General features: G+C 31.4%; 1 protein-coding gene across 1 annotated transcript in view; it reads right to left on the bottom strand.

Moving 5' to 3' along the window:
- The window catches only part of hpcal1 (hippocalcin-like 1), a 31,136-nt gene extending 27,378 nt beyond the window's left edge, over positions 1 to 3,758 (bottom strand). Inside the window, exon 1 of the mRNA XM_059356598.1 lies at positions 3,489 to 3,758. The gene's annotated coding sequence lies outside the window, so the exon portion shown is untranslated. The remainder of the gene's footprint in view (positions 1 to 3,488) is intronic.
- Positions 3,759 to 11,847: the final 8,089 nt, after the last annotated feature.

Genomic DNA, 11,847 nt, shown 5'->3' with positions numbered 1-11,847 from the left:
AAAAAACATATAAAGTGCATAAAAAACACATAAAGTGCATAATGACGGTATGTAATGAACCAGGCTATTTGTTATTGTACAGTGTGATGGCATGTGGCAGGAAAGACTTTTTATTTTTATTTTATTATTATTATTTTTTTATAATATATATTATAAGATATATATATATATAATATATATATTATATTATATAATATATATTTATAATATAATTTTTTTTAATATGCATTGCTCAACCGTCTCACGACTGCAAATATCTATATTTTTATTTATATTTTAGCAGCGAGGTTGTAAGAATGTTGGTTATTTCAACTGGTGCGTGGGCTTATTTAATTTTGGACACACTCTTCACATGTTGGCTTTGCTCCCTTATATTAAGTATGAAGTGTGAGATAAAATAAAAGTAGGAACAATAGTGTGAATTAGTAGTTGAAATTAGTGGGCTGGCAAGCATAATTATGGCACAGGTTTCAAGAGATGGATTGTCTTTGAGTAGGCTCTATGAAGCCTGGCGAAGCTTCATAGAGCTGATTAGTCGTTCAACAGAAAAAATATTGCCAAATATTTAAGCAGAATATGATGTTTTTAGCCTCTCAAATATGGAGATTTTCTGATTTTCTCTGTTTCATATCACATCAAACTTAACATCTTTGGGGTTTGGACTGAATAAACAAGACATTTAAAGTGGACTTTGACTATATACCAAACAATTTATTGAGAAAAAAATGTAGCATAATTAAAATTTAATTTAAATTAAAATACTTTTTTTCTGTGCAGCCTTAGTTTTGTAGGTGTTGCAAGATTTGTTTATCGGTACTAAGTCTTCACACCATTTCTTTTTCTGAGCAATAATTTTATTTATTATTTAATTATTTATAGAATTTCAGCAGAATTCTAAAGTTATTAATATATTTTTGTTTATCATATCATAAAATCGCTGCAAGCTGTGATTAAAAATGACCAAACATAGCTGGTTAATTGTAAATCTTGAATGAAGTCAAGATCTTTTTTGCAAGAGACACATCTGAGAATAAATTACCTATACACATCACAACCAGACAAATCAAGAAAAAAAACATACAAAAACACTAATTATTTTAATAAATTGTTGTTTAAGTATGTTTTACACATATAAAACCCTAGTCCAACAGTGCGATAATTGCTCTGAATCACTTATTTATACTTGATATTTTCCATAGTAATCAATATTGTTGCACTGCTTTTACTTTTTTATTACTCTAATTTATGTTACACTTGCAAAACCTGTACTTAGGGCTGGGCGATATATCGTTATAAAAGATATATCAATGTATTTTAAAATGTGATGTGGAATTAGACCATATCGCATATATCGATATAGCTCAATTTTTTTTCTTTCTTTATATATGAATGCTGCTCTTACTAGGGTTTGTCATATTTAGTTCTTTTGTAATGTTCATTATTATTTTCTCATATAAATAAATTTATTTCAGCAAAAGATTGGCCTATTTTATTTCATAGCCTATTTTTATTCAAGATATGTTTTTTTATTTAAATGTGCAGTTTATGGAGCTTTTTTTTAAAAAGGTTCTCCTGTTGTTATACAGTATTTATGTTCACTTAAATAAACAAGTTTAATAAAACTACTTGTGACATGTCATATTTGACTTTGACTTTGACTGAACATTTGCTCTCACTTTGCGATAAAAATATCAGGATATAAATCGTATAGGGCTGGGCGATATGGACCAAAAGTCATATCCCGATATATTTAGGCTGAATATCGATATATACGATATATATTCTGATGTTTTTATCGCAAAGTGAGAGCAAATGTTCAGTCAAAGGCAAATATGACATGTCACAAGTAGTTTTATTGAAACCTTTTATGTAAGTAAACATAAATACTATAACAACAGAAGTACCTTTATTTATATGAGAAAAAATAATGAACATTACAAAATAACCAAGTATGACAAACCCTAGTAAGGGCAGAATTTATATATAAAGAAAGAAAAAACATTGAACTATATCAATATATGTGATATGGTCTAATTCCATATCACATTTAAAAATATATCAATATATATTTTTATATTGATATATCCCCCAGCCCTAAAATCGTATATCAATATTTTGCCTAAATATATCTGGATATGACTTTTGGTCCATATCGCCCAGCCCTATGTGTCATATGTATTTAATTTTCCCTCAGGATCAATAAAATATCTATCTTCCCTCCATCTATCTGTTGTTGTATGTGGTGCATACATTTGCCATATTGTGATATATAGCTTACTGATACAGGATAATATCCTTAATAATGATGATTTCAAACCTAACCCAATAGATGAAAATCTATTCCAGCTATTCAGTATTTGTTTACAGTGTGTTTCAAGCTACTTGCATTGATTAAAATGCAGAGCTGCAACAATTAATCGAACAATAATCGATCATTAAATTAATCGTCAACTATTTTGATAATCAAATAATTGTTTTTTATAAGACAATAAGTCAAAATCCTTTGATTTCAGCTTCTTCAATGTGAATATTTCTGGTTTCTTTGTTCCTTTATGACAATAAACTGAATATCTCTTTGGTTTGTGGACAAAACAAGAGATTTGAGGATTTGAGTCTAGATGAAAATCAATTCCAGCTATCCAGTATTTGTTTACAGTGTGTTTCAAGCTACTTGCATTGATTAAAATGTATTTTCGAAAACCTAAATATATTGGGATATGACTTTTGGTCCATATCGCCCAGCCCTATGTGTCATATGTATTTAATTTTCCCTCAGGATCAATAAAGTATCTATCTTTCCTCCATCTATCTGTTGTTGTATGTGCATTCATTTGCCATATCGTGATATATAGCTTACTAATACAGGATAATATCCTTAATAATGATGATTTCAAACCTAACTAAATACATAGTCTAGATGAAAATCAATTCCAGCTATTCAGTATTTGTTTACAGTGTGTTTCAAGCTACTTGCATTGATTAAAATGCAGAGCTGCAACAATTAATCGAACAATAATCGATCATTAAATTAATCGTCAACTATTTTGATAATCAAATAATTGTTTTTTTTAAGACAATAAGTCAAAATCCTTTGATTTCAGCTTCTTCTATGTGAATATTTCTGGTTTCTTTGTTCCTTTATGACAATAAACTGAATATCTCTTTGGTTTGTGGACAAAACAAGAGATTTGAGGATTTGAGTCTAGATGAAAATCAACTCCAGCTATTCAGTATTTGTTTACAGTGTGTTCCAAGCTACTTGCATCGATTAAAATGTATTTTTTTAGTCTTTAAAGGACTTTTTTCCCCATGCTGTGTAGTGTAGGTGTGATGTAGCAGGCTGTTATTCTGGGTGTAGCCCTTACTACACCCTCTTCTGTCTGGGGGAAAGTGACATAGCAGACCATGAGACTATAAGCACTGTGGCAGACTGGACATTAAAGCAGCTTTAAGTAGTCTTTTTTTTTAATAAAGTGGTGTAAACTTACCTATTTCTGGAGTCACTTTATGAGACTTCCGGTCGTAAAGTTCAGTTAAAGGCACTTTCTCACTTCACGTTAACTTACAGTATCCTGACCTCACACCTCCTGCTGATGAAACTCTGTCAAAAATACAACACCAGACTCATTTAAGATGCCTTAAGAACTCTCGGAGAAAAAATAAAATAAAGTTAGAGCGGTAAAAGCCTTTCTGTTGCTGTTATTTTAACGCTATCTTCTTATTTAGTGGCTCCTGCCTCCAGTTCCCGTGTAGCGGCTTTATCATCTAGTGGAAGATGTGGCACACAGCTCGGTTTTCATCCGACCCGCCCAACTCACAACTAAAGGGGTTTCTGTTCTGTTTAAAAGCGATTAAACAAACTCCGTTTCGATACCAGTGAAATAAACACGGTTTTTAACTCGAAGCTAACCCCAATGCGTGTCACAAATAAATGTACTCGTTGTGTAAAATGTTTTTTATAACGATTTGTCGACTTGTTGTACTTGGAAACTCCCCCCCGCGCTCCGTGAATGGAACCGTCCACACTCGCTGCTTCCATCGTAGAAACAGTCGCAGCAGCGTCCTGTGGAAAATTATCACTGGAGACTATTATTAGCACAATATCTAAAATAAACGGTTCACATTTGAGGGAAAATATACAAGCTAGGAGAAGTACTCTGCAACTGCACCAAACATACTTTTTTAAAAATGCAGAACCCCGTTAAAAAGAGCAATTGTGTGATCAGATTTAGATAAAACTACTCTAAAATAAGCATGACAAGATTTTTTTTGGTATATTCTTATTTATAAGAAACAATCAAGCAAGTACAGAAAGTGTTGGAGAAGTGTTAATATCATACCTCCTTGGTGGACAGTCTTTTTTTTAATTACAACCTATAAACACCAGCATCAGCATGTGTTATGATAAATAAATGTATTTAATCCACCACTCTATTGTTGTGGTACAAGCTGCACTATGCATGTGTTAGCATATACTTTTGATATTATCCGTAGCAATCAATATTTTTGCACTGCTTTTACTTTTTTATTACTTTATCTTACACTTGCAAAACCTGCAAATCATCATAAATTTGCACTACCTCCTACCTTTTTTTGGTCATTTTGTGTATTTTTTTGGTCATTTTGTCTCTTTTTGATAATTTAAGGGGTTTTTTTTTGGTCATTTTGTGTCTTTTCTGGTCATTTTGTGTCTCTTTTTGATAACTTTGTGTCTTTTTTGGTCATTTTGTCTCCTTTTTGTGGTAATTTTGTGTCTTTTTTGGTCATTTTGTTTCTTTTTTGGGTCATTTTGTGTCTTTTTTTTGGTCATTTTGTGTCTTTTTTGGTCAATTTGTTTCTTTTTTTGGTCATTTTGTGTCTTTATTGGGTCATTTTGTGTCTTTTTTTGGTCATTTTGTGTCTTTTTTGGTCATTTTGTGTCTTTTCTTGGTCATTTTGTGTCTTTTTTGGTTATTTTGTGTCTTTTTTTGGTCATTTTGTGTCTTTTTTGGTTATTTTGTGTCTTTTTTTGGTCATTTTGTGTCTTTTTTTGGTTATTTTGTGTCTTTTTTGGTCATTTTGTTTCCCTTTTTTGGTCATTTTGTTTCTTTTTTGTATGATCTGAACTGTGCGTGTGAGATTGTGTTCAGTGAGCGGGGGTCGCGGACAACATGCATGTTAAATTGGAGGTCGTGACTCAAAAAGGTTGAGAACTACTGATCTAGACTGTCTTCACTGCTGTTTCCTTATTCTTATGGATATCGATATAGCTCAATTTTTGTCTTTCTTTCTATATAAATGCTGCCCTTACTAGGGTTTGTCATATTTAGTTCTTTTGTAATGTTCATTCTTATTTTCTCATTTCTCATTCTCAACAATCAAACAAGTACAGAAAGTGTTGGAGTAGTTGTTTTTTTTTTAATTAAAACCTATAAACACCAGCATGTGTTATGATAATTAAACGTATTTATTCCACCACTCTGTTGTTGTGCTACAAGCTGCACTAGAAAGCAGTGGTATTACATAATTTAAACATGACATAAGGATAAAGTTATAACCTAATTTCATCTTTCCCTCAGCTTGTGTGGAGACGTAGACTGGTCCATCAGTAACTATGACAGTAACCTCTCTTGTGTAGGCTAAAGTGACACTGCAGGCAGGGCGGTGTGTATGTCAGCATTTCAGTAAGTGGATAAATAATTAACTGTGTGTGTATGTGTGTGTGCGTGTGTGTCTTCCTGAAGCCTGACACCTGTTTCTATAAGCACATGGAGTGTTTATCTTGACCTAAGAGTGAGTACAATACAGACGGTGGGGGGTTTGAGGCACTGATAAACTAGTCTGAGGTTGCTTTTGTTGCTATTGCCAGTTTGTAACTTAACCCTTTGATGCACAACATGGTCTAAGTCAGTAGTTCTCAAGCTTTGTGAGTCGCGACCCCAAATTTAACATGCATGTTGTCCACGACCCCCGCTCACTGAACACAATCTCACATGCACAGTTCAGATCACCCAAAAAAGAAACAAAATGACCAAAAAAAGGAAACAAAATGACCAAGAAAAGACACAAAATGACCAAGAAAAGACACAAAATGACAAAAAAAGACACAAAATGACACAAAAAAGAAACAAAATGACCAAAAAAAAGACACAAATTGACAAAATAAGACACAAAATGACCAAAAAAGACACAAAATGACCAAAAAAAGGAAACAAAATGACCAAAAAACACACAAAATGACGAGAAAAGACACAAAATGACACAAAAAAGAAACAAAATGGCCAAAAAAAGGAAACAAAATGACCAAAAATGACCAAAAAAGACACAAAATGATCAAAAAAAGACATAAAAAGACCAAAAAAGAGACAAAATGACCAAAAAAAGACACACCATGACCAAAAAAGACACAAAGTGACCAAAAAGACTAAAACACATTAACACATGAACACTTTAACACAGTGGAGACAGAGCTGACTTCCAAAATGATTTGGCGACCCCCAGAAATCATCTCGCGACCCCAATTGGGGTCGGGACCCCAAGGTTGAGAACAGCTGGTCTAAGTGACCTGACTGAGTTTTTATGTTCTATATCTTTGCTATGAATTAATTTCATCATTCAGTCTTCCAGGTTTTCCTCAATCAGCTTGTTATCAATCATCACACATCCTACTTATTGTTATTGTTGGCGTTTTATTTTTAAAATGTATATTACTATTTTTCTTTTTTTGTGTGTTGTGGTGTATGTGTACTTATGTGTTTACTTCTTCTTTGTAATCTCTTCTTACCGATGTGTCTTTTTTTGGTCATTTTGTGTCTTTTTTTAGTCATTTTGTGTCTTTTTTGGGTCATTTTGTGTCTTTTTTTAGTCATTTTGTGTCTTTTTTTGGTCATTTTGTGTCTTTTTTTAGTCCTTTAGTCCAACATAAAATGTGATTTTGAATCTTTTTTTTACTTTCAAAACACTATCATGCTCAATAAAGAATTTTAAATGTTGCAAATGTGCATTAATTTCAGAGTACACTGAGACATTAAACTGCATCATTTTCAATTAAATTCTGGAAAAGTTGGTGTGTTCTAAAACTTTTGACCAGTAGTGTATATAAATATTATTGTTGTTATATAACTGAATATAGTAAATTAACATAGGGAGAAGGGGTTTAATAAGCTTTGACTCCTTTTGAACACAAATAAGTGTTGAGTCTTGTTGTTGTTTCATTTTGTGTTGTTGTCTTGTATTTATTGTTGTTCGTTTGTTTTTTATTGTTCATCTTTTATTTTGTGTTCAAATAAATTCTCAATCAAAATCAAATTTTTGGTTTTTGTTTCTTACTTTTTGAGTAAAAACCCTTTTTGTATCACTACGTTTCTAATGCACAACATGGGTCAAAATTTTCATAATGGAGAATAATTAATTCACTCAATTTTGGAATAAGGCTGTAATATAACAAAATGTGGAAAAAGCGCTCTGAAAACCTTCCAGATCCACTGTATGTGTGACAAAATGATACATAAACATGCTAAATATATTAAATATATGAGTGTTTGGTCCCTCTTACTGCTAAAGTAACTATTTGAAACAAATTAGTATTATTATAGTATTAGGTCATTTAATTTTAAATCAAATTTGGATGAATGAGTCATTTTTGACCCATGACCCATAAATAAATGAATAAATGATAAAAAAAAATAATAATAATAATATATTTTTTTACTCTATAAATGTACTAAAAATATATATAAAAAACAATATTAACCATATTCAAGCTTATGATGTGATGAATAATGTTTTGGGAAACAATTAGAAAGATGGGCATGGCATTTACATTTTTATATATTATTATACATGATATCTTATAATAATATACACATATAAATAATTCTAATTATATAATAATAATAATTAGAATTAATATGTATTATATTTATTTTAGTTACATACAGTTACATTTTTCCTCCTGAAGAGGCACCGTTGTACAATCTATTTTGTCTTCTCCAGAATTAAATGCTCACCAGGAAAGTGCCAATTAAATTGAGGTGATGAAAATTGTTTTATGTTACAAGTAACATGGAGATACTTTTATATTTTAAATCTTATACATTAGCAGTGGCACCAGGTTGCTGCACTAATCCAGAAAATAAATTTAAATTATATATTATAAATTGTGGCCCTCGTGAGGATATTTTGTGGCCCCCACCTTGATATGAAAGTTTAATGTGAGTTTTATATGAATGGCACTTTACTGTGTTGTGTGTGGAAATCTTTTTTGGTACTTTTGTTCCTTTTTTAAGTAATTTTGTGTCTTTTTAAAATAACTTTGTGCATTTTTAAAAATAATTTTGTGTCTTTTTTGGTCATTTTGTGTCTTTTTTGGTAATTCTGTGTCTTTTTTTTGGTAAATTTGTGTCTTTTTAAAAATAATTTTGTGTCTTTTTTAGTAATTTTATGTCTTTTTTGCCAATTTTGTGTCTTTTTTAATAATTTTGTGTCTTTTTTGGTAATTCTGTCTTTGGTCATTTTGTTTCTTTTTCACATAATTTAGTTTTTTTACCCTGTCATTTTGTGTCTTTTTTGTAATTTTGCGTCTTATATATATATATATATATATATATATATATATATATATATATATATATATATATATATATATATATATATAATTTTGTTTCTTTTTTGGTAATTCTGTGTATTTTTTGGTCATTTTGTGTCTTTTTAAAATAATTTTGTGTATTTTTTAAATAATTTTGTGTCTTTTTTGGTAATTCTGTGTATTTTTTGGTCATTTTGTGTCTTTTTTGTAATTTTGTGTCTTTTTTTGGTAATTTTGTGTCTTTTTTTGGCAATTTTGTGTCTTTCTTAGTAATTTTGTGTCTTCTTTTGGTCATTTTGATACTGCCTTCAGCGGCCCCCAGGTAATTTGAGTTTGAGACCCCTGATCTATACTCATGTACTCTTTTTTTGAATGGATCCTCAAGGACTGTGCTGTCCTGCAGTAACACAATGCTCCAGTAGAGGGCGCTGCCAGCCTCCAGCCTGCTGGTAGCCAGGTCTGTCCTGCAGCCTGAGCACAGCTGATGGGTGGGCTTTACTGGACCACCAGGCAGGCCTGCTGTTTGTCGTAGGGGTGTTTACAGCCACAGTCTTCTTCCAGCCAATAACTAGAGAGTATTCCATGTTTGGATGCAGTGGTGCCATGTTGTGTCATTTATCTCACCGTTTGTTTTTAGTAGGACATGTTGCAACTAAAAGAACATATCACGCTTTTATCCACAAAGATATCTTCATGCATACACAAACTCAAAGATTAGTTAAACCACATAACCACAATTCAGGTCTAATAGCTATAATATATTATGTTTCTTTTTTGGTAATTCTGTGTATTTTTTGGTCATTTTTTGTGTCTTTTTTGTAATTTTGTGTCTTTTTAAAATAATTTTGTGTATTTTTTAAAATAATTCTGTGTCTTTTTTCTTAGTAATTTTGTGTCTTTTTTTGTTTTTTTAGCAATTTTGTGTCTTTTTTAATAATTTATAATTTATTTATTTATTTTTATTCATGTGGACATAGAGTATGTTTTCCACTCAGGTGGCTTGGGGACATTTAAGTTGATACGACGTATTTTGGACAAATAATGAAGCAGACAACAACTAAAAACAGTCAGTTTCAAGCCAGAGACTCCTTGTAAAGTTATAACATGCTACTTTGGCATTTGTCAGAAAAGACACAAAATTACCCAAAAAAGAATCAAATTGACCACAAAATGACACAAAATGACCAAAAAAGACACAAAATGACCAAAAAAAGACACAAAATGGTCCAAAAAAAGACACGAAATAACCAAAAAAGACACAAAATGGCCCAAAAAAAAAAAAAAAATGACAAAAAAAGACACAAAATGACCAAAAAAAGACACGAAATAACCAAAAAAGACACAAAATGGCCCAAAAAAAGAAACAAAAATGACAAAAAAAGACACAAAATAGCCCAAAAAAAGAAAACAAAAATGAAAAAAAAAGACACAAAATTACCCAAAAAAGAATCAAATTGACCACAAAATGACACAAAATGATCAAAAAAAGACACAAAGTGACCAAAAAAGACACAAAATGATCAAAAAAAGACACAAAGTGACCAAAAAAGACACAAAGTGACCAAAAAAGACACAAAATTACCAAAAAGACACAAAATTACCCAAAAAAGAATCAAATTGACCACAAAATGACACAAAATCATCAAAAAAAGACACAAAGTGACCAAAAAAGACACAAAATGGCCCAAAAAAAGACACAAAATGACAAAAAAAGACACGAAATTACTATAAAAAGACACAAAATGACAAAAAAAAAGGATAATAAATGACCAAAAAGACTAAAACACATGAACACTTTAACACAGTGGAGACAGAGCTGACTTCCAAAATGATTTGGCGACCCCCAGAAATCATCTCGAGACCCCAATTGGGTTGAGAACCACTGCTTTAGACCATCATGGGTCTTTCTCCTTCAGTCTGAGTTAGTCTTATATACAGTAGCAGGTTGCTGTGTTGTAATGGAGCCAGCAGCGTTTCATACTGTCCTGATGTGGGAAGATTAGATTAACTGTTCAAGTTCACACGTGTTGCAAAATGGTGAGACATTTCTTTTTTTTTAAAAACTTGTTGAACTTCTGTTCTTCCTCGACGGCACACATGTTCCTCTAACCTTTCACATGATTAGCTACAAGCAGCAGACACTCCTCAAATATTGATTTATCTGTCTTTACATTAAACAGAGTGAGGGGCAATGCTCCGTCTGTCAATATTAAGGGAACATGTTGGACTGAAATCAGGGTTAACTTGATATTAAGGCAGAATAACTTGTTAATTTTCAATCTGTGTCAAGTATTCAGCTCCTTTACTTAAGTAAAAGTACTACTACCACACTGTGAAATGACTCCACTACAAGTAAAAGTCCTGCATTCAAAACTCACTGAAGTAAAAGTACAAAAGTATCAGCATCAAAATGCACTTAAAGTATCAAAAGTAAAAGTACTCGTTATTCAGAATGAAGCACTCAGATTCTTTTATATGTTCTAAACATATTACTAAATTATTTGCACTGATGCATTTAAGTAAGTAGCATTTTACTGTTGTCCAGGTAGGGCATATTTTAACTATTTAATATACTTTTATGTGGTTTAATTTATAAACATGCATATTCACTTTAAATTGATCATGTTTTTATGTTAAATCTTGACCTGAAAAGTAACTAAAGCTGTCAGCTAAATGTAGTGGAGTAAAAAGTACAATATTTGCCTCTAAAATGTAGTGGAGTAGAAGTATAAAGTTACATATGTGGAAATACTCAAGTAAAGTACAAGTACCAGAAATTTTTACTTAAGTACAGTACTTGAGTAAATGTACTTAGTTACATTTCACCACTGTCTGCAGCCGACAGTAAACATTTTGCATTTTAGACATTTCTGTGACTGTCATCTTGGTAATAATCTAGTTTGGTGATGAAAATGATTTCTAAATTATTGATTATGAACTTCTAAACATGTGCAAGTTCTTTTTGTGACTGAAAGGACCTGATAAAGCTGCAGACAGGAGAATCATGTGGACTCACTGATATACTGATAAGCTCCATGTGCTGTAAAACCTGCAGCATACTTATCATATTTGCACTAGTTTTTATTGCACTGTGTTGATAGTGGCAATGCTGAGTAGACTTTCCTAGAAGTTTCCATACGTAGACAGCATGACTTGAACATATCACTGTATATTACTGCACATCACACAAAAATAACTTCTAAAAAATGCCTATATTTCAACTTCTCTTTATTGGGTTTTTCTTCTTTCGTTAACATACAAAAATATTTAAATGTTTAAAT

This window comes from Centropristis striata, chromosome 18 (assembly GCF_030273125.1).
Source record: "Centropristis striata isolate RG_2023a ecotype Rhode Island chromosome 18, C.striata_1.0, whole genome shotgun sequence".
NCBI classification, from domain to species: domain Eukaryota; kingdom Metazoa; phylum Chordata; class Actinopteri; order Perciformes; family Serranidae; genus Centropristis; species Centropristis striata.
Note: the sequence above shows the minus strand (reverse complement) of the source record. Positions and strands in the feature narration are given on the sequence as shown.